Source organism: Nilaparvata lugens, chromosome 2, assembly GCF_014356525.2.
Source record: "Nilaparvata lugens isolate BPH chromosome 2, ASM1435652v1, whole genome shotgun sequence".
NCBI classification, from domain to species: Eukaryota; Metazoa; Arthropoda; class Insecta; order Hemiptera; family Delphacidae; genus Nilaparvata; species Nilaparvata lugens.
In genome coordinates, this window is record NC_052505.1 from 42,893,656 (window position 1) to 42,917,787 (window position 24,132).

Here is a 24,132-nt window from a genome sequence, read left to right on the forward strand (position 1 = left end):
CTTCCAACTAACATCGGATTAGTTTTGTGCAGTCTACTATAACAAACGTTCCCATATGGATGTTACTATAGACGTATTTATCATCGTATTCAATTTCTGTTTGTTAGTTTGTTTGTATGTCTGATGGAAATCGAAAACGGCTCTAACGATTTTGATTGAGTTTGAAATATAGTATATAGTTTGAAATATAGAGTTTGTGATACGAAAATCATCATTTGGATTAGGACTCATGTTCAGGATAACTCACTGAGGGAACTTAAAAATGATTAGGTACGGTAATAATATTCAACAACCGAGTAGCAGCTGACTGAGAGAGTTTTCCGTCGTCAGTTGAAAACAGTTGATCAAGAGAGTTTTTCATCGTCAGTTGAAAATAGCTGATCGAGAGAGTTTGCCATTGTCAGTTGAAAACGAGACAGATGTGTTGAGTCACCAAGTTTGTTGACGTCAATTTTTTGAAGTTATTGCATGAATCGAGAAAATAGGTGCAGAGAGCAGCCGAGTGACAGCAACGCAACGCAAATTTGAATTTGAAACATAATGATTGCGGTAATATTAATCAGGTAAATGCTAAAGTAGTCAGTTTTTATATACCTGAGTAATTGAATTATAACAATTCATTCACTTCTAAATTTCCATCTCTATGTCTATGTACTTTCAAGTCTGTTTTTTTGATATTGTTATCTTCATAGACGTGAAGTAGATAGATAAGGGTGGGTGTCTTCCATGAGTAAAATGAAATGTCTATTTCCGACTTCTGCAGTTGAATACTTGTAGCTAGTAGTTCTGTGAACAGTAGACCTCGTACAGCATTTATAAACAGATCTCATTGTCAATATGTCACCCCAATTAGCCCTTCGGACATCGGAAAAAAGAAACCGGTACCGTGACGAGAAATCGTAAGTGTTGAAACAGCCAATGACTGATTGGCGTGTATTGACGATGACAATATTACCTGTTATAAATAAAACCGAGAGCATTGCCAAGCTGTAATCATCAAAAGCTAATTTACAAACATGCCAACATACATATACAGACAAAAGCAAATCCCGTCGTTGAAACGTAGAAAAATCAATCATCAAAATATTATCATGAAAAAATAACATTTTCCCGCTATTTTGGGAAATGATAACTGTATATCTTCCAGTATTGAAAATGACATTCAAAATGAAAAACAATACTGAATAATTTTATTATATTCAAAATTCTCAATGTTCGAGTAATTAACCCTCCAGTAGGCCTAGACTACATTCAACACAGTAGAACCTATATAATTTGTAGCTTACGGGACCAAGCATTTAATACGAATTTTGGAGGGTGACGAATTAATATCAAGCTCTGCAATATCGAGGCTGATAAAACAAAATACGAGAAAATTATATCATTGATACTGATCCCATCATTGCCCATAATTAATTCATAATATAGCCTCTATGAATGAATATTAGAAAATATTGTTAAATATTAATTTGACATACTTGTAAAAGATTTCAGAGATCAATACAACTGTTCATGAGCGAGTTCTTCAACCAAGGGTGTCTCTAGTTATATTATTATATGTGAATCCATAGAACTTTAAAGTTCACTCCGTATGGGTAAATAATTCACAATCAGAATTCCAAATCCCTAAACTAATAATACCAATTACTATAACGTTGAAGGTATTGCTATCACAAGTTGTATTATCTAATACATATAGGCTATGTTGGAAACAAACAATACCTAGACAGGCAGACAGACATTAACGAAAGCGAGTTGATGTAAAATTTGTATATTAATCAGCTGAATTCGGGGCATTAAGGACAGTAGATGTGATTATTCTTAAATAGCATTAGCTGTTATGAATAAATGGGTAAATTGTGGTAATTGCATGCAATTAATATTCCAGCTTACTAATGATAAATCACAACACCCTTTTTTCCAATTCACTTCATCAGTTGATGTGATTTTCGGTCTCCTCATCACTGGAGTTATTAGTTACTGTAGCATAATTTTCGATGAACTCATTACTGGAGTTACTATGGCATATTAGTGTATTTATCTTTATGGGAATATTAATTACAGTGTTTTTGATGACAAAACTACGAATTATAGAGGAGTTTCAGTGTACTCACTAATCTTGACAATTGACCTATTAAGTGAAGTTATTTTTGTTTTGTGTCAAGAAATTTACTAATAGTTCTATTATTTAAGCTCCAAATAACTGCAGAAAAGAGAGACAACTGCACAAAATAGGAATGATATATAGGACTTATAAATAGATATATAGGACTGATAAATAGGAATTATACAGTTACAAGATAAGTCATCGCCTGATATTACTAAGAAGAGGGATAGAAAAGAGTGATAGGTTTCAGAAATAAATTGTCAATGGTCTTGTTAAGAATAGCTTACATGTGGGGATTCATCAGAACAATACCATTGTTTGAAAACCAGACAGCTCTGCGTAGTACAGTCCGTCCAAGAAGTATAACCTGACCGTCTTGTTTTTGAAGTGTCAGAGATTCGATGTGTCTGAATTTGTCGTTTCTGTACGGATGTAAAAGTGTCCGATTTTGGCGCCTAACGCACACGCCAATTCGAGACTCTTTCAAAACAGTCTTTCCCTGTCGCTGGCGTACGGTGTCGATGGATGTGATAGTCGCTGTCCACTCCTGTCAGGTTCTGGGTGTGTCGGAGGACTAAGGTGGCGCGTACCCTCCATAAACGCTTCATTAGCGAGCTATACAGAGTGAAAGATTTCGCTCGGAATTCAGTTCCTCTGGTGAAATACACCGATGCTGAATTGTTTGGCGACTAGTTTTTGAGAAACTTATGCTGTATTCATAGGAAAAAATATCTGAAAAATCGAATAAAACTAGTCTGGGAGCTGTAGTGTGAGTAGTTTTTGAGAAAAAAGTTGAAATATGCAAAAAATCTAAGTAGAAAAACACAGACTTCTACGTTTGATGCCAAATAACTTTCTTTAATGACCAGTAAACAAATAATTCCTTGTAATAAAAATTGTAGAGAATTTAATTCTGAAAAGAATGATGTAAGCTGTGTAAACTAAATTTAAATAAAAGTTGGATAAAATGTATTCTTATGTAGTACATTACACCACAAAAATTTGCTGTTTTATGAGGAGAGAACTAATAACTCATAGGTTGTAGCTGATTGCAAATAAAACATGGATTTTAATAACAGCTGTTCCAAAACAGCTGATTTATTAGGTTTTAAAAAAGAAAATATTTAAATGAAATTATCAGCTGAAAATTATTTTCAGAAATATTTTAGCTCACTGTTGAAAAAAAAAAAACTGTAAGTTAGGCCTACTGTAACCGTGCTGTGTTTTTTGTTTAATCTATTAACCAGTTATTTGTAGCCATTCCACTTTGCTTTCGAGTTAAGTGTTAACTTTTTAAAAAATGGCATGTAATCCTAGACATTATTCATAATCCGAATTAGCTGACATGCATTAAATGTATGGAATGGGACACTACTGAAGCAAGAATGTAATAGTACTGAAGCAAGACGTTTGTATCAAGAGAACTTTCCTAACCGAGTATGTCCAAGTTCAAGGTTTTTTGCCACTATTCATCAACGTCTGTCTGAAACATATTCTTTGATATCCAAAGAGCACATTTATGCAGGCAGACCCCGATCTACTAAGACTGTTGAGTTAGAAGAACAAGTTATTAATGAAATTTATGAACATCCAGAGAAGAGCACAAGAGAAATTGTCAGTGCAGTTAAATGTCAATCAATCTATCATTTGGAGGATACTTAAATAGCAACAATTACATCCATACCACCTTCAGAAAGTTCATACTCTATTGCCACGAGACTGTATTCCCCGTGCTGGTATTTTTATAAGCAGTGTAGCGACCGCTAAACACTGAAGATGGATACCTTAAAATTATTACCTGTGAAGAATGAGCATACAAAATCATACAGGTCGAGCAAAAAATCCCGATGTAGATAATTTACGGGACTGCGTCTCTAATAAGTTCTGAGGATGAAAAGACGGTACTTGGACCAAATATCGTTCAGAATTTACTTCGAGAACAGAGTCTTGTCGGGTTTTAAGCTCTATTGTAGGAAATTATATGATCTCTGGCTGCATCTGCGGTACTGTTGATGTATTCGCTCCTAAGTCGAAGTTGGTAACAGATAAAAGCTGATATATGAGCAGGTAAGGACAAAGAATAAATATCTCGATCTGACCCCACTCGCTACATCCACTTAGACCTGTTCCAATATCCAGCTTAATTCAATTATTCCAATGATCGTATTCGATCGGTTCTTGATGATATAGAACGTATCAGACACAATAATTGACAGGCTTAAGAAATAATCGAACTCAGAAAACGAATTAACAAAACTGGAATATATTATAATAAAATATATGATCTCACAGTGCAGATTCAGAATATAATTTACAGATTGAAAGTGGTTTAACATTAACAAAAATGATTAGCAATTTTCTTGTACTTGCATGATACCATGCGTGATTCGACAGAATTTTACAATTGATAAAATTTAACAGTTTTGAAAAAATAGTGAAAAATGAATTATAAAATATTTTTAAAATGCTCGGGGTCGTGGTTCTGGCAGCGGAGGATAGCTAATCAACTACAAATTCTTAGAAATTCTATATGAATAAATTCTAGGCTCTTAAATGCTAAAGCGCTTGTCGGCGTGGCCAATAATTTAACGAAGAAAATTTTATATCTTTCTGCACTGAAATATTTTCGAAGCGTAGATTGGGGCCCCTTTAAACTTATAACTCACGTGAAATTCCTTGACGGTCGTGGTTTTCTTCTTTAGATCAAAATTGTTTGATTGGCAGCAGGTCCAGGCTTCGATTTCAGCACGTGGGGAATTTTAATTTAATATTTCCTTCACCAAATTAATTAAGGGATGATTTAACTTTAGACTTTTAATTTATCGATTGGTGAACATAGATTTACTAATAACAAATAGAATAGCCTAAAATATTGGCTCACAAATAAAACATATAAAATCGAACAAGAATTTTTACGAATAGGTCTTGGTAACTATAAAGAGATCTGAACGGTGAGGATTTCAAAAGGGAAGTGAAGTCTTTTTCTCTAAGCTTCTTGGCTAGACCTTTCTTCTGAGAATCTCGGTGTAGTAAATTTGCATAAAAATTTGCCATTGGTGGAACGATTATGATGTAGATGTGATGTCAGTGGCAGGCAGTAGAATATAATTCCTTTAATTACAATAATAATTCAATTTATATAATTCTTAAAACCACTTAAGCTCCTCGACATAGTTCCTCTTATACAATGTATATGTGCTAGCGTATATGATAAGGCAGGTTTGTTGTTTGATAGTAGATTAACATGTGTTGCTTTCAAACGATCACCTTTTTGGTGCTATTTCACCTTTTTGGTGCACTATGATTGGCTTAGGCTTGCCAAAGAGATTTAATTACCATGTGGTTCAGTTGAAGTAATAATTAATAAATTAATATTCTTATACAATTTTTATTATGTCTGAGACTGTTATAATTAATTTCTGCAGTTTTTATCAATAATATACTTTCATGCTATGACCTAGTTAGTTACAATAAGACTTGACATTATAATATAATTTCTTAAATAATAAATAATTTCAACGATAATACATACATTTTATTTTTTATTCGAAATTCTTGGTCCTTTATTGATAGTTTATTAATTTTTAGGAATGATATTATACCTTGCATGAAACTGGCATGACATTTGACAATACTTTGAATCAGTCAGCTGTGTTCGAACTGCTTTAAACATCTGATCGGCAGTAAACAAAGTGTAACCTCAAAATTCAATGAGCAATTCATAAATAATTCGTGCTTTATTTGCAGAATAATTATAATTTTATTGAATAATTTTCTAGAAAATATTCAGTACAGAACGGTACTCTTATCTAATATACAGTTACTGATAAGTAAGCTTTATCGCTCGGCCGCTAACTATTCCTTTAGCAAAATTCTTTCATTTTAAAAGGTAATCACAATTTTCTCTCTTCTCATGAGATCTATTTGAAAGATTCATCACAATACCGACGAGGCACACTTTACTAGAACAGCTATCGTTAACGTCCACAACCAACATATTTGGGCAGCTGAGAATCCTCATGCCATCAATCCTAATCTTCCACAACATCAGTTTTCAGTGAACATTTGGGCAGGAATCATAGGATATCATCTACTTCTGTTCGAGCTTCCTCCCAGGCTTAATGGCATAATCTACTAGTCTTTTTGTATAAGTTTAATGTCATTGAGATATGCTACTTTCATATTGTGATGAATTTTTTAAATAGACCTCATGAGAAGAGAGAAAAATTGTGATTACCCTTCTTAAAATGAAAGAATTTGCTAAAGGAATAGTTAGCGACCGAGCGATAAAGCTTCCTTATCAGTAACTGTATATCAGATAAGAATACCGTTCTGTACTGCATATTTTCTAGAGAATTATTTAATAAAATTATAATTATTCTGCAAATTGAGCACGAATCGTTTATTGAATTACTCATTGAATTTTGAGGTTACACTTTGTTTACTATTGATCAGATGTTTTAAAGCAGCTCAAACACAACTGACTGATTCAACATATTGTAAAATGTCATGCCAGATTCATGCAAGCTATAATATTATTTCTAAAAAGCGAAAAACTATCAATAAAGGACCAAGAATTTCGAATAAAAAATAAAATGTATGTATTATTGTTGAACTTATTTATTACTTAAAAAATTATATTATAATCAAGTATTATTGTAACTAACTAAGTCATAGCATGAACATTATATTATTGATAAAAACGGCAGAAATTAATTATAACAGTCTCACACATAATAAGAATTGTATAAGAATATTAAATTATTAATTATTGTTTCAACTGAACCACATGGTGATTGAATCTCTTTGGCAAGCCTAAGCCAATCATAGTGCATAGAAATAGCACCAAAAAGGTGATCGTTTGAAAACAACATATGTTAATCTGTTATCAGACAACAAACCTGCCCTATCACATATGCTAGCGCATGTACATTGTATAAGAGGAACTATGTCTAGGAGATTAAGCAGTTTTAAGAATTATACAAATTGAATTATTATCGTAATTAAAGGAATTATATTCTATTGCTTGCCACTGACGTCACGTCTACGTCACAATCGTTCTACCAATGGCAAATTTTCATGCAAATTTATTACACCGAGATTCTCAGAAAGAAAGTTCTAGCCAAGAAGCTGAGAAAAAGACTTCACTTCCCTTTTGAAATCCTCACCGTTCAGACCTCGTTAAAGTTACCAAGACCTATTCGTAAAAATTTTCGTTCGATTTTATATGTTTTATTTGTGAGCCAATATTCTTAGGCTATTCTATTTGTTATTTGTAAATCTATTTTCATCAGTCGATAAATCAAGAGTTTAAAGTTAAATTATCCCTTAATTAATTTGGTAAAGGAGATATTAAATTAAAATTCCCCACGTGCTGAGACCGAAGCCTGGACTGCCGCCGATCAAACGATTTTGATCTAAAGAAGAAAACCACGACCGCCAAGGAGTTTCACGTGAGAGTTATAAGTTTAAAGGGGCCCCAATCTACGCTTCGAAAGTATTACAGTGCAGAAATATAAATTTTTTCTTCGTTAAATTATTGGCCACGCCGACAAGCGCTTATTAGTCATTAAGAGCCTAGAATTTATTCAATTTATAAGAATTTATAAGAACTTGTAGTTGATTGACTATCCTCCGCTGCCAGAACCACGACCCCGAACAAATTTAAAAAAAACATTTTATAATTTATTTTCACCATTTTTTCACAAACCGTTAAATTTTATCAATTGTAAAATTCTGTCGAATCATGCATGGTGTCATGCAAGCACAAGAAAATTTTTAACTCTTTTGTTAATGCTAAATTATTATCAATCTGTAAATCAAATTCTGAATCTGCACTGTGTGATCATATATTTTATTATAATATATTTCAATTTTATTAATTCGTCTTCTGAGTTCGATTATTTCTTAAGCCTGTCAATTATTGTGTCTGACACGTTCTACATCATCAAGAACCGATTGAATACGATCATTGAAATAATTGAATTAAGCTGGATATTGGAACAGGTCTAAGTGGATGTATTGTGTGGGGTCAGATCGAGGTATTTATTCTCTGTCCTTACCTGCTCATATATCAGCTTTTATCTGTTACCAACCTCGACTTAGGAGCGAATACATCAACTGTACAGCAGATGCAGCCGGAGATCATATAATTTCCTACAATAGAGCTTAAAGCCCGACAAGACTCTGTTCTCGAAATATATTCCGAACGATATCTGGTCCTTGTACCCTATTTTAATCTTCGGAACTTATTAGAGACGCAGTCCCGTAAATTATCTACATCGGGATTTTTGCTCGACCTGTATGATTTTGTATGCTCTTTCATCACAGGTAATAATTTTAAGGTATCTGTATTCAGTGTTTAGCGATCGCTACACTAGGCTACTTATAAAAATTTCATCACCATACAATCTGTCATAAGAAGAATCAAGGGTGAGCGAGGCCTGCGATTCCGACAATTGTATTGAATCTTGTAGTGAACCAATCAGTCGGGTATATACTTAGCGTCCACGCACGCAGTTACAAAATTTATAACCTCAACACCGTTGATTCAGTGCAAGATTCATCCTACGTGTATCGACCTATCCGGACCCCAGGAGAGGACCCGGTGCTCGAGGACTTAGGAAAGTCCAGAGCGGGAGCCGCCGCAGCGCACTAATTCAGTGCGGAATCGAGAGAGGGCCTCTAGTAAGGCTAGGGAAGGCCTTTACTAGAGCTCCGCGACCGATCCGGACCCCAGGAGGACAGCTGGTGCCTGACAAGTAGGACTTAGGAAAGTCCAGAGCGCGAGCCGCCGCAGCGCACTAATTCAGTGCGGAGTCGAGAGAGGACCTCTAGTAAGGCTAGGGAAGGCCTTTACTAGAGCTCCGCGACCGATCCGGACCCCAGGAGGACAGCTGGTGCCCGACAAGTAGGACTTGGGAAAGTCCAGAGCGCGAGCCGCCGCAGCGCACTAATTCAGTGCGGAGTCGAGAGAGGACCTCTAGTAAGGCTAGGGAAGGCCTTTACTGGAGCTCCGCGACCGATCCGGACCCCAGGAGGACAGCTGGTGCCTGACAAGTAGGACTTAGGAAAGTCCAGAGCGCGAGCCGCCGCAGCGCACTAATTCAGTGCGGAATCGAGAGAGGACCTCTAGTAAGGCTAGGGAAGGCCTTTACTAGAGCTCCGCGACCGATCCGGACCCCAGGAGGACAGCTGGTGCCCGACAAGTAGGACTTGGGAAAGTCCAGAGCGCGAGCCGCCGCAGCGCACTAATTCAGTGCGGAATCGAGAGAGGACCTCTAGTAAGGCTAGGGAAGGCCTTTACCAGAGCTCTGCGACCAATCCGGACCCCAGGAGGACAGCTGGTGCCCGACAAGTAGGACTTAGGAAAGTCCAGAGCGCGAGCCGCCGCAGCGCACTAATTCAGTGCGGAGTCACCCGGTGCCCAAGGACTAAGACTTAGTCCCGACACGAAGCCCTTTTTCATGACTGACACCGCAAAGTTCCTATTCCCTTCATTCCGCGACCAACCCTGTTTGGCAGTGCGAAAGCACGGCCCCTCTTCCCTAAAAGAGGGAAACATTTCTCTAAAACACTCAAGACCCTGTTTCAACCCCCGACTCGAACGAGGGTGTTTATGACGCCCCAACAAGACTACCGTCCCCTGCTGCAGCCCAACCCCAGTCGCCGACTGAGTTTAGCCGGCCCAGAGCAACACTGGGAACTCTGATAGAGAAAGTGTGGCAAAAATCTACTCAGAATGTTTATATGAACTTTTTTTCTTATTTTTACCTCTACTATCACGTATTGAAATATTTTACCAAAATTATGAATCACCCTGTATCTGATATAAATAAATAAGGCGAAAACCATACTACAATAATAAAGAAATAACATGAGTTTAAACTAAATGATTATTGTTCATCACTCATCAAATTATTCAGAGCACTTCAACGCTATGCTTATTATTGTTTTGTTGCTTTAGTGTGCTTATACTATGTCAGTTCAGTCTATCAAGTGTCTTCTGCTCCCATCCGCCAGAAATGACATTACCATTCTCCCTTCAGATCACGCGTCCATCAACGGTCCATACATTTCGCACTCCAACTCTCCTGGCTACGCTGGATAGAAGTCGTTTCGTCTCTGTGTCAGGTCCTCGCGTATCGTCAATCCCGTCCCTTTCAGTTTTCGCCGATCGGTCAGGACGGCTCTTTTCGTCTGGTAGCTGATGAATTTTATGAGTACTGCTCTCGGTCGTGGTTGTTGTTGAGCATCAGTCACCACACGTCGGCCAACGCGATGACATCTGTCGATCGAAGCAACATTGATCTCCTTATTGAGCCTGGTGCGGAAGAAGTCAGTAACAATGTTTGACATGTTTTCACCTCCCTCCTCTGGCAACCCAAAAATTTGCACGCTATTTCTCCGTTGATACTGCTCCAACTCGTCAACTTGTACTGCAGACAATTTTTTCATATGTGGCAATCTTCTTCTCTGCCTTCGTAAACCTGGCTTCGAATTTAGCACTAATAGCTGCCGTCACTGATTTCTCCAGCTTGGCAGAAAACTTTTCAAATAATCGTTCAACAATATTGTTTAGTTGATTGTCCTCAGCAAGAAATTCAGATATTGTATCCCGAATCAGCTGTTTTCCGCAAGCCGGCCCCTCACTGGTGGATGATGAGGAGGAGCGGGGTCGAGGCGCTCCTGCCGGGTTGTTGTTGCCTTGAGCCTTATGTTTGCCGGTTAGCTGCTTGCTTGCTACGCATTCCTTGAGCAATCATGCCGAACAAGAAAAATATATTCACGTATTCCACGGAAACTATTGTACGTATCAATTCGAAAGTTCGTGATCACAATCAACTTCACTACTATTAACTTTATGCCAAATATCAATCCTGCACGTCGCTAAATACCCGAGTAATTTTCGAATAAACAGGAGCCGAAAAACAGTACGTCAGGCCGTTCTCATTCTTATCTCTCACTCCCAAGAAGATATATCTCTCACTCCCAAGATATGATTGACCGAGCGAAGTGAGGTCTAAGATTCAAGTCGACGGTTTTTGCATTTCTCTTTATTTCTATATGTTCCGCATTTACGATGAAACGCAGTAATAGATTTTCATGAAATTTGACAGGTATGTTCCTTCTTAAATTGCGCGTCGACGTATATACAAGGTTTTTGGGAATTTTGCATTTCAAGGATAATATGAAAGGAAAAAGCCTCCTTCTTACGCCAATATTAAGTAAAATCGGACTATAGAATTTCATCATAAATCAGCTGTCGAGTGGATTATGAATAATTGCATGCAATGACGCATGCAATTCAATATCTCAATGTTACTTATTGAAAAAACAGCTGTTGTGTGGACTATTAATTGCATGTAATTGGAACTTGAAGTAGCATAGTATTTTCTCCCGACTTTTCTCTGCTTTCAACTCGGTAAGCTTTGGATGATACTGTAGTAGCAAAGTTGTTTACAACAAATTATTAGCATTCAAATGATGATTAGTATTTGATATTAGTAATTATTGTCGATACAACATTTGAAACAGCCATTAGTTGTTTACACACTGATATCTCCCCGACACGTCAGGACAGGACATGATTCACTCTGATGAAGGCTGTAGTTTTAAACTGCACGAGGTCTACTGTTCACAGAACTACTAGTTTATTAATCCATTTTACAGACCTATATTTTCGTACTTGCCGGCCAAGCGGCTAAAGTAGAACAGGAAGATGATCATGATTCAAGATAATGTTGTTATAATATGATTTAGCATTTCAACTTACCAGCTGTAATAAACACGTCACTCTGTGATAAAATTGTGTACTGGTATTAAAACGGTAGTTTTAAGCACATATATGAAGTCCGTATTGAGATATAAATGGAAAATAAAGAGATTGTCAGATAAATTTCATGATTCGCCAAATAAAGTCAAGTGTGACATGAGATACATTAACTTTTTGGCGGTACGAAGTTTGCCGGGTAAAGGTACGTTTTGCTCAGCGCCGGCTGTAGCGTACTGCTCCTCTTATGGGAATGCCGTAGTTCAGTTTTGTTCCGAGCGTCTGACGCTAGTGGCTCCCAAGGATTGAATAATTATAGCCATCTATACACTAGAAGTTCTGTGAACAGTAGACCTCACGCAGTATTCTCATCCACAAGTACCTGATTGAAACTATAGACCTTATGGAAATACAGCAATAGACTGGCTTCACCACACATCTGTGTAATAACTTGTCAGCTGATTTATGATGAATAATTCCATAGTCTGATTGTTACTTTCCTTGCCCTATTACCATAGGTAATAGTATTGATTTCCAAAAAAATTAAGGAACCCTAATTTCAAGTTATCTATACAAAAAGCATGAAGCATTAGCTAAAACATGATTTTTGGGTGTGTGTGTGTGTGTGTGTGTGTGTGGTGTGTGTGTGTGTGTGGTGTGTGTGTGTGTGTGTGGTGTGTGTGTGTGTGTGTGTGTGTGTGTGTGTGTGTGTGTGGTGTGTGTGTGTGTGGTGTGTGTGTGTGTGTGTGTGTGTGTATGTGTGTGTGTGTGTGTGTGTGTGTGTGTGTGTTGTGTGTGTGTTGTGTGTGTGTGTGGTGTGTGGTGTGTGGTGTGTGTGTGTGTGTGTGTGTGTGGTGTGTGTTGTGTGTGTGTGTGTGTGTGTGGTGTGGTGTGTGGTGTGTGTGTGTGTGTGTGTGTGTGTGTGGTGTTGTGTGTGTGTGTGTGTGTGTGTGTGTGTGTGTGGTGTGTGTGTGTGTGTGTGTGTGTGTGTGGTGTTGTGTGTGTGTGGTGTGTGTGGTGTGTGTGTGTGTGTGTGTGGTATGTGTGTATGTCTGTGAACACGATTATAACTCCATTCCTAATCAACCGATTGACTTGAAATTTTTAACTTAAGGTCCTTATACCATGAGGATTCGACAATTAGAAATTCAATAAAATTGAATTCAAAATGGCGAAAAAAATGGCGGATAATTACTGAAAAACCATGTTTTTCACAGTTTTATCGAAAACGGCTCTAACGATTTTCTTCAAATTTATACCATGGATAGCTATTTAAAAGCTCTATTAACTAACATGCGTCTCATTTCTTGGGAAATTGTGGGAGCTTCGTAATATTCTTAAGAAAAATGGTGGATAATTACTGAAAAAACACGTTTTTCTCAAAAATGACTAGACCGATTTTTTTCAAATTCATACCCTGTATAGTTATTTATCAGCTCTATCAACTAGCATGAGTCTCCTTTCTGGGAAACTGATGGGGGGTCCACCCCATCCTTGAGAAATGGACTTTGTAACCTCCTTCTCGTAAATGAGCTAGGTAGGTAGAGCAATTCATAAAAAGAACACATAAACGAGATATTTCATCTTGTAAAGCCGTATTTGACCTCTTATGCCCAGCTGGCTGTCTGTCGGTAGAGCATGAGATTCTTTTATATTTCTGGTAATTTGACACCTGCCGAAATACCAATTGTATATAATTCTTACCAGCCCTTTGAGGAGCTTATACCAAATTCTGCTATCAGTCACTGCAAACTGCTGCTGCTCTGTCAATCGGTAATTTTTACCGCTGCATTGACTAGTTCCGCAATTATAGATGTTGAAGAGACTGTAATACTGCTTCGACTTTTCAATCAATTTGATTTTATTGAATGAGTTGAACCATTTAAATAAACCTTGAGAACGTATTATTTCTGAAGATTTAATGATCGGTACTATATATCACTGATTTATCCAACTCATTCGATGAAGGATACAGCTGTTGTTAATTCTACTAATTTGTCAATAATGATAATAATAAAATACTAGTACAAGATTGGTCATGCAAGAAGACAGGATTAAAAATGAAAAGAACACCATGCAATCAATAAATATATAATTACAATAAAATCAACGAGCAAAGAATAATATATGAAACAATAAATGTGAAAAAACAATATAAGAAATACACAAGAAAAATATCACAGCTCGCTCAATTAAAATTTTTATTCTGCTCAATAGCATCAATTAACAACTTTCATGATTTTAATATCAGCATACATTTTACAGATTCCTATAGCTTCTGCTTATCAACTTAGAATTTTATATTTCAATTTCTCAATAATATAAAATCTCAAGGCATAGGTTCGGCCGTCAGTGGAAATTAGATAAATAATTCATCTTGTGAACTTGAGCTTCTATAAATCTTATTATGCAAATTATAATACTGATATTTATGTACATTAACTAAGCATATTTAATAATTTCAAATAGTGATATATAATTCAACATTTAATTCTCACATATATATATTTTTTAAATATGACTTTTCCCTTATTAATATTACTTGTGCAATTAAGTCTAAATAAAGCTTGATTTTTAAGTTGTACCCTCAATGAGATAGCTTTATGAAAATTCTATCAATTTGAAGCACTGAGGATTCTCTTAAATGATTATGAACTCACGTGTAGATTTTTCACAAATTTTGATGATGGCCAGGATTCGTCTTGTGTGTCCTAAGCATTTTCTGTTGGGGCTGCTGTCATTTTCTCCAATGGGGATATTTAATTTAATAACTCACGTCATACAGCAATATCACTGAGTTGAATGAATAACATTTTTAAATACATAAATCAAACTTAAACTTTGGCAAAAATTAATTATTTTACAATAAGGGATTCAGTCTAATGCTCTCATAATTGGTGGGTGCTCCTGGTGACCTCTGGCAAGCAAGTGCTGTCGGTATTCCCCTATTCTCTCTCAACGATACTTCCGACTTTGTTAATTTGCATAAAATTTAAATATCTTTTCCCATTGGTGGATTTTAAATACTCCGCAATGACATAATTTAGTACTGTCAAATAGTTCATAATCATTGAGACTAAATATTTCTATCTTGAACTCTTATTTTATCTTAAGTACATAATTTCGTGAATTCTATAACAATTACAAATTTTTATAAAGACCATGTGGAGATTTTGAATAAATAATTTTTGGCGACAAGCAAATACTATATTTTGATTGGTACATCCCCAAACTGTAGTGGGTATTAATGCGCTCAATAAAAATAAATCCCATTTCCTATATCTTTTTGTTTTGTTTTTAATAATTTTTGTTCATGCTATGAGATAGAATAAATATTTTTGTGTTTTCTTAATCGTTTTTTGCTACATTTATTTGACATGCTTAGTTTACAAACCCTCTTGTCCTAGTCTTAATGAAAGCTACTATACCTAGATGCAATTATTTTGCTAGCGAGTGTCTAATTAAATTGTAGATGTTCAGCTTGGTCGTTATTGATATGCCGACAAGCGCTGTTTATATAGAACCTAACCTCGAATTCACACAATATATTATTATTTTATTAAGTAATTAAGAAATAGATTTTCATTTCAAGTTGTTAGCCATAAACTTGGCTTTTCTAGTCGTTATCGTCTTATATCTTCTATATCTTTGATTGATAGCACCATTGGTGACAGATATTTTCGCTATTCTGTCTGAGATCTAGTAATTCATTTCAGTTAATGAAATTTCTATTGGTATCAAAATGTACCTTCAGAATCTGTAGAACAGCTGTTTTGACGACTTTCAAAAAAATCATCGAATTTCACAATTTACACAAAGGAAAAAGTACTCTGAAAACAATTGTATATACACATTCATACAGAAGTCTGATCTTAGTTTCAAATATGTTGCCGCCAATCATCATTATGTTATTCCCTTGAATTATTCTCATTTAAGAATGGGGCTTACAGTTCAATGAGCAAGGAAAGTTGTGTGAGTGTACCACACCAGATTTTTACTCTAATATTGGCGTATGAAGGAGGCTCCTTTTTCCTTCCATATTATCCTTGAAATGCAAAATTTCCAAAAACCTTGTATATACGTCGACGCACAATTAAAAAAGGAACATACCTGTCAAATTTTATGAAAATCAATTACCGCGTTTCGACGTAAATGCGCAACATTCAAACATTTGAACATTAAGAGAAATGCCAAACCGTCGATTTGAATCTTAGACCTCACTTCGCTCGGTCAACTATCTATACACTATTCTTGAGTGGCTCCAGCGTCAGACGCAAGTTCTACTGCTCTCGGACCAGTTGTAGACGCGAGAGACGCGCGGCTTTAGTGCTTTTTAACATTTTATGAACAATGAGTGACTCGAAAAAAACGAAATATTTTGATGATTTTTCAAATCATCAATAATTCATCAAATTAATCAAATCTTCAATTTCTTCAAATCATAATTCAATTGAGTTATACATCATATATTTTTATACACTAGTTATCAGTTTACTAGTACTTCTTTACCAGTTACTATCAATTCTTTCATAATTACTCAATTATACATTTTATAATTTGTAAACCTAAACCTAACCTAACCATTTATAACCTAACCTAACCTAAATAGGGTGAAGGTGATAAAAACATAATAAAAGAATATTGAGAGCGAATTTAAATGGGATTCTTAATGAAAAGAAGAAAAGCCTCTTCTCAGAAAATTCCTCACGTATCGTAACAGAGCTCACTTTAATCTTTGAATTCCAGTTCTCGCTCATAAATTAGTCAGGACATAAAACCCCCATTGATTGAACTAACGGGAAATCTGCCAGCAGATGAAGAAAAGCATCTTCATAGACGGTTCACCGTGTTTCAGCTAGTAGCCGGCGTTTCCAAAGTTGAGTTGATGAGACTTGTAGAATACTCAGCCGTTGCAAGCAGGCCGAGCCACTGTTCTGCATTGCTCTATTTCTCTGACGGTTACTAAGCTCAGTTTGAATGGCATCACGTTGCAGTAAAGGCTCTTTTGTGCCTTTCCGCGCAACCGCCATCCTATCCAATCAACCCAACTCAACGCACTTCTGGCTCAGATCCGTGTACTCTGTACTATATATTATGCTATGGAATAAGCTGATTCGTTGGCCAACACATATTGCACAAGTGGCCAAGCTTGTGCCTTTCACAAAAGCTGCCAGTTTTTGAGAGCGGGAAATTAGAAAAGAGATTGGCTCAAAGTTCACTAAAAAAATGAGGTGCTAAGGATTCTACCATGGTTACAGTTGAATACTGACCCGTGTAGATGTTGTATTCTATTACATTCAATTCGGATTTGAATGAATTCATATGTTTCGACCTACAGTATTTGTTCTGGAAAATGTATTTTCATTCATAAGATTCTTTGATGTTCATTCCATTTGAAAGGAATTTTAACATTATTCATTATTGGAGGAGTGACAACTTTACCTATTTCAATAGTGCTTCTTTGCATATTTGCAGCTTACTTCAATGGTATCACCCTCACTTTCTGAGTACCTAGTTGTGCTATTGATATTATTGTAGTTGCATATAGTCCTACTGGATGAAAAAGAATGGAGAGTATTTAAGGCCGGTTTCCGAGCTCGGGATTTAGCTAAGTCCTAGACTTTAAACAGCTGGAGTCAGAAAATTGGTTTTCCAAAACGGGGCGTAGTCGCAGTCATTGTCATAGTCACGTTTGAAATAAATTTCGAAAAACTAGAAAATTAAACACAAAATAAAATAAAGAGAAAATAGTGAAAAGTTTCAGCTATTTTGAATTATTTAGGAATGTCTAATTTCGTCAAGGAAAACGTCGATGAAAAAATAAAAACTACGACTACTGTTATAAAAGCTGCGACTACGCCCCGTTTTGGAAAGCCAATTTTCTGACTCCAGCTGTTTAAAGTCTAGGACTTGGCTAAATCCCGAGCTCGGAAACCGGCCCTTAGTCATTTTATTCTGTATCACCTTCAGTGAACACAAATCTTTTCTATTTGAAGTTTTATAAAAATTTTCGCTGTCGCTCAATTCTTCTGATGTTCAAAGAGATGAATTTTATTAGTTTTATGTAGCAGATATAAGGGTTTGGAAGAGAAATTCAAAAGAGAATTTCAACTATCTGGATAATAACGTACAGACATATTGATGTGTAGAATGAAATATCCAAATTCCAGAGAATATCTGTCACTATCCATGGAAACCTCAAACATAGAACAAGATAAGAAACGAGAATAAAGTTCTATATTACTATTGCTGTTCAAACTCTCCCATATGTGAGTGAGAATTGAATTCACACAAGAAAATGGATAGTAGAATTCAAACTAAAGGAATGAGATTTCTAAGGAGTGTATTTGGCTGCACTAGGATTGATAGAACCAGAAATAAATACTGATATGAGACAGGTTTTATCGGTTGCTCATTCACAAGAAAAAAATTACAAAATAGTAGCAACTGATTTTGGATAGAATTCCAACTGAAAGAATGCCACTTGAAGTTCAAAACCATAGTCCTACTGGGAGAGAAGATTTAGGGAAGCCAAGAAAGAGATGGGTACCGGAACCGGTTAATTAATAAACCTTATCCTTGAAGAGAAGATGGTGATGGGAGGGAAATTCACTGAATGGGAATCCAAAGCCTGTTCGACAAAATAACAGTTTCGTGCTGTTCAGATGAGGATTTCTATACCGTGCGAGAATTGTCACAATTTAAAATGTAATTGAAATCCATTCTATTTGAGAAATGACAACATCATTCTGATTGTGAAGCCACATTCAAGTGACCAGTTTATACTGATTGGAAGGGAACCACTCAATTATAATGGCATCGGTACCGGTACACTTCAATTTAGCTAACCGCTGCTGAGTGCCTCTTAGTGCTACCACCTACCAATCTCAATTTCATCTTTTATAGCAGAGAAAATTAGCATACTGTTTTGAGTTTTCTATTCTTCTCACGATAAAGATTTCAACAAAGAAGATACTGATTCTCACGAGACTGGAGAGATTCTCACTTGAAAATCAGATCGTTCATTCGAATTTATAAAACTATTTACCAATCTGCTAAATGATATTGTTCTTGACGCTTCTCCACTTTGGAAACGATTCCACCCGGTGAGGCATTGTAAATGGAAGTCGAATTGAATCAAATAATTTTCTCATTTGATCAACAAAAAGTGTACAATGTAGGCTATAACTTACACGTAAATGGATAATAATTTTCTATTCCTCATCACTCGACAGAACACATAAGGAAACTTGAACTGGAATACTGTTATAGAAAGACGATGTAGATATAAATGTGTGAAAATTATAATTTGAATGAAAATGGATATTGTGAACACATGAGAGTGTGTCTGCTATATTTATTTGATATTCCTACTTGTTGCCCCGAACTTCTTCAAAAACCGTGATATCAATTCTACAAAGGAATCCTTACATCATGGATACTTGTATCAAAAATTTGTATTTCACAGGAATATCAATCATTCATTTCAAAAAACATGTTCGATAAAAAAGTGAATGTGACTGTAGTATATTAATAGTGAAAATCAATGCGATAGTCCACTCAGTGACAGTATTTCATTCCAGCATGAATACTTCTGAATAACATAGACTGATCTCAAACATTTAGAAGATAAAAGCGTGAAAGATTCAGGTTATTCTGGATTCTGGGTGAACTCGAGTATATTCATGAGTGAGGGAGATGATGCGAATAGGGAGAGAACAAATCGCTTCATCTACTCAACCGCAACTTGGAGAAGTTGATATCGACACCCTTGACTGAACTGAAGCCCATTTTGTTCTATGATCGGGTTCACCCGGATGCTGAGTGAGCCTGAAATCGCTGCGACCAGAGTAAAACGTGAATAGAGTCGAAAGGGATTGGTAATGAACAACTTGGAGAGACATTGATTTGACAAGGCAGCTTACTAATGCTCGAGTTGCTAAAGTTATTAGTGTAATGTTGCCAGACGCTATTATTCACAAGATTCCTCCTTCTATCCACTGTCACCATACCTACTACATGGTAGTTTTGAAATTTAGTTACCATTACCAAACATGATCATAAGTTAACTCTACGCAAAATAATTGTCTTGTTTTGTCTTTAATAATCCAAGTTAGGAGCCACCAGAATCTACAAAGAAGGCAAGGACGATATTGCGAGTTTTTAAAGAAAAGATTTGTTCCATAATTTGTCGCCTTAATTGGATGATAATCACAATTTATTGTTATTTTCATTACATTAATGAGACCTACGAGAGGTGATGGCTTATTCTAAATGAAAAGCAATATTGATTCATACTTGTTAAACTATATATGAAATTATGACGGTACTTCCTGGATGAAGAGATTTTAATATCATGATCGATTGAAAACACAATAAAGCATTCCTCTGCTTGAAAATATGATAGATCTTCTATTATTATACCATATACCTCCATCACCATCAAAATATTGGAAAAATTTTGACAAGCAAAAGAGATAGTGCATGTATTTGTGAGCGAGAAAGATCTGGTATTTTTATTGAAGAAACATTAGAATATGTCAAGGTATCTGATCTTCACTAATTGGCACAATTCATAAGAGCTGAGCTTGAAAAGATGATGGATATGAGAAGCTATTGATGATAAGGAGATAATGAAAATAAAGGAACTAACTGGTTCATGAATGTTCGTTTTTGTTTTGCACTGAATGAGTCTACAAACTTTCCAGAACTGAAAACTCACTTCAAGGTGGAGAAAATATTCTATTCTAACTGTGTTCAAGCACTGACACTGGAATATTATCTACTTTTATATGAAACTTCGTTCAAGACTAAGTTGAGTTGAGATGTAATTGAATTTCTAAATCTCTTTTCGTTCTCCATAATTAAATTATTCCAATTAACTTTTTCAAAACTCTAATGAAACTGGCGGCAGTCCGAAGAAAATATGAAATGAGCTCTCTATCACATTTTTCTTAGAAGATTTGCAAATGTAGAGTATAATGATTCCTAGAAAGCTTTCCATGACAAAATTATCATTCGGCATTGATTTGTTTCTAGGGGAATATTCTATTTGAAATAGAATTGTTTCATCAACTGTAAGATAGATTTCATTGTAGGCTACTTTGAACAAATTTCACTCTGAGAGTCTAAAGAAGCCCCTCATCAAACTCGGAATAAATTTCAAGAAACTACAAGAAAGTCAAATTTCTTTCTAAAAACATTAAATATTCCAAGAATGGATCAAATATCATTCTCCATTGAATTGGAAGTGTAGTATTATTATAAAACTTATCAATATAAGTCATTAGACCTCTGTTCGCATTTCTAACAATAAATTATTGTCCTGTTTCAAAACAGTTCTTCCTGGAATAACACTACAATAAAAATAATTCAATGATAGTCTATGATTTCCAATAGGAGCTCTTTAGGAACCTTTCACTTTCTATGAAATACATTTAAAAATGAATCTATATAATATATAAAACTGACTGACTGACTGACTCACTCACTCACTCGCAGAACTAAAAATCTACCGGACCAAAAACGTTCAAATTTGGTAGGTATGTTTAGTTGGCCCTTTAGAGGAGCACTAAGAAATCTTTTGGCGATATTTTAACTCTAAGGGTGGTTTTTAAGGGTTTAAAGTTCGTCTTTTAGCATGTATATTCTTCTTATTCCAATATCTTGAAATTATAATTGAAAAATGTCCATACCATATGTTAATATAGAACTATGATCTAGAGAGAGTACCTCTTCGAAACAGTTGTTCTGGTAACTAAATTAAAAATTTTGTCAGGTTGGCATTAAGTTGAGTTGACTTTGTTTGGTTGGCACCAAGTTGAAGATTGAAATGCATTCATCCAGGACCTCCTAAATACCAATTTATCCAGTACCTCCTAAATACCTATTTAGGAGGTCCTGATTTATCGCGGAAAAATTGATTGGGTACTGCTACTTCAATCAGAGCTATACCTGGGAATATTATATTACTAGCCGTCAGGCTCGCTTCGCTCGCCATATCCGTTTATCCAGACGTTTAGTCTGGACCCCCGACTGGATATGATAAAAATAGGACATAACATTTCAAATTTGGTAGGTGTGTTCAGTTGGCCATTTAGAGGCGCAATAAGAACGGATTTGGAAAAATTTCCAAAGATACGCCCAAAATCTGCGTTTTCTAGCGTTTTCTCAGCTTTATCGAGAACAAATGAACAGAAAATGTTCAAATTTACTACAGAAGCTCATCTGGGGTGCAATAATGTTCTGTTAGAAGGAATTTAAAATAACGCCAAAAATACGCACAAAATTAGCGTTTTCTCAGTTTTTCTGCGTTTCCTCACCTTTTTCAATAATTAATGGAAATATATTAAAAAAAATTCTGTACACAGGTTTAGATGAGGTGGAAGAATTTTGTTCGCCAAAGATACGCCAATATAGTAACAGGTGTTTTTCGAGATCAAATTGACATAGGCTAATAAGTTCAAATTCGGTACAGAGGTTCCGCTGAGGTGTACATGCAGGCTAGCGAAGCGAGCCCGCTGATCTAATTTTTGGACAATCGAGTCGGGGGTCCAGAATTCGGTACAGAGGCTCCGCTGAGGTCTACATGCAGGCGAGCGAAGCGAGCCCGCTGATCTCATTCTTGGACGATCCAGTCGGGGGTCCAGGGGGCGGAGCCCCTTGGCCAGACGGATATGGCGAGCGAAGCGAGCCTGACGGCTAGTCAAAATATATGATCTCGTTCAAACTGAATTCAGTGAAGTAGAAGGCTGATCATTGAATTGTTCATTACTCGCCTATTAGATGAATAGATGACATATTATTCGTACTTATTTTCAGTTCAATCTCGGCTACATCAAAGTGTAGCTTGCAGCAGTATAGTTTATCAGAAAAGTTCTATTCGGCTTCATGGAATATCTGGTTACTCACATAATGCGTGCATTGAGTTCAGGTCAGAGCTGTATGCGGTTTTATCACAGTGGAGGGCTTTCCCTCGTCATGAACGCTTAATTAGTTCGAAAACAAGAGTCTGGGCTCAGAAACGCATTAACTCACAACAATATACATGGCGCTGCTTTTTGTTTGCTTTTCTGAAATGTATTGTCAGCCATATCATCTACATATTCGGTAGAGAGTCAATATAATAATTTGAACTTGATCGAATTCGAATATATGTAGCAAATGGAACGAATGTTGTTGACATTGAGTCATCTAGCTTCGGGCTACTATTCATTGGAAATCATCAAGACATAAAGTGATGACGTTCTCCATAAACAGAATCCAATCATCATTTCAATGATATTCAAACACGTGACTGCATTACTTCTCTTTCCACCAGCAAGGTTTCATTAGCAATCGGTTTTCCATTTGTTAATCAAGAGTATATAGTAGAGATGTATAGATGCATATTATAGATTCATAGAAGTATATAGTAGAGATGTATCGATGAATCGTCAGTGACATAGGTCTATAATTATTGGAATACAGTAATAAAATAGAGATTCAATGTAGGTAGAAACTCTAATTATCACGACGGGCCGGTGTAAACTGAAGCATCTAAGCATTTGTTCTTTGATTTTAGTAGCTAGACATTTGCTTTGAGACTTGTAACATTAGGAACAAGTGTTACATTGTTACATTGTTAGATGTAACATGTAAGTGTTTCATTGTTACATTCAGATTATTTCAAGGGTTCTTGGAAAGTTGCCTCTGAGTATAACTTGAATAATAGAGCAGATAATATACAACCCAGCCGTACTCCTCAGAGAATTCTCACTTCTGTATTTTTATTGTTGACTTTTGCGACAACAGACGACGACTGATTCCAATACAGGTTTTTAACACCTATAAAACTACATAGTTTTCAATTACACGCAAATCTTTAGCATTGATTTCGCTATCCCGCCGGACTTCTATCATTTTATTATTACTATTTATATAGTTCTGATTGGATGTTAGGCTAACAAGGTGAGCTTTGTTAAGAACGTTCTAAAAATGGTTCATAAAACGGTCTTCTCACCTCGTCTTTCCACCACTAAAAAAACTCAAGGCGTATCATCCATTCTAATCCCTCCCCTTAGCTGGTGATTTGCTGGTGGCAATTGCTTTCCATCACTCTACATTGCATCAATAAGTTGCTTCAAATTCACCAAATATCTACCGAATTGAAAAAAAACAAAACAAAAAAAAAAAAAAACGATACAGTGACCACTCCACAGTCTGCGTGTGTTCTCCGCACAGAGTCCATTTTTTTGCTAAGAATCTAGAACTT

General features: G+C 36.0%; 1 protein-coding gene across 3 annotated transcripts in view; it reads right to left on the reverse strand.

Moving 5' to 3' along the window:
- Nucleotides 1-24,132, reverse strand: part of LOC111055246 (cholecystokinin receptor) — a 318,135-nt gene that overhangs the window by 42,327 nt on the left and 251,676 nt on the right. The window lies entirely within an intron of this gene.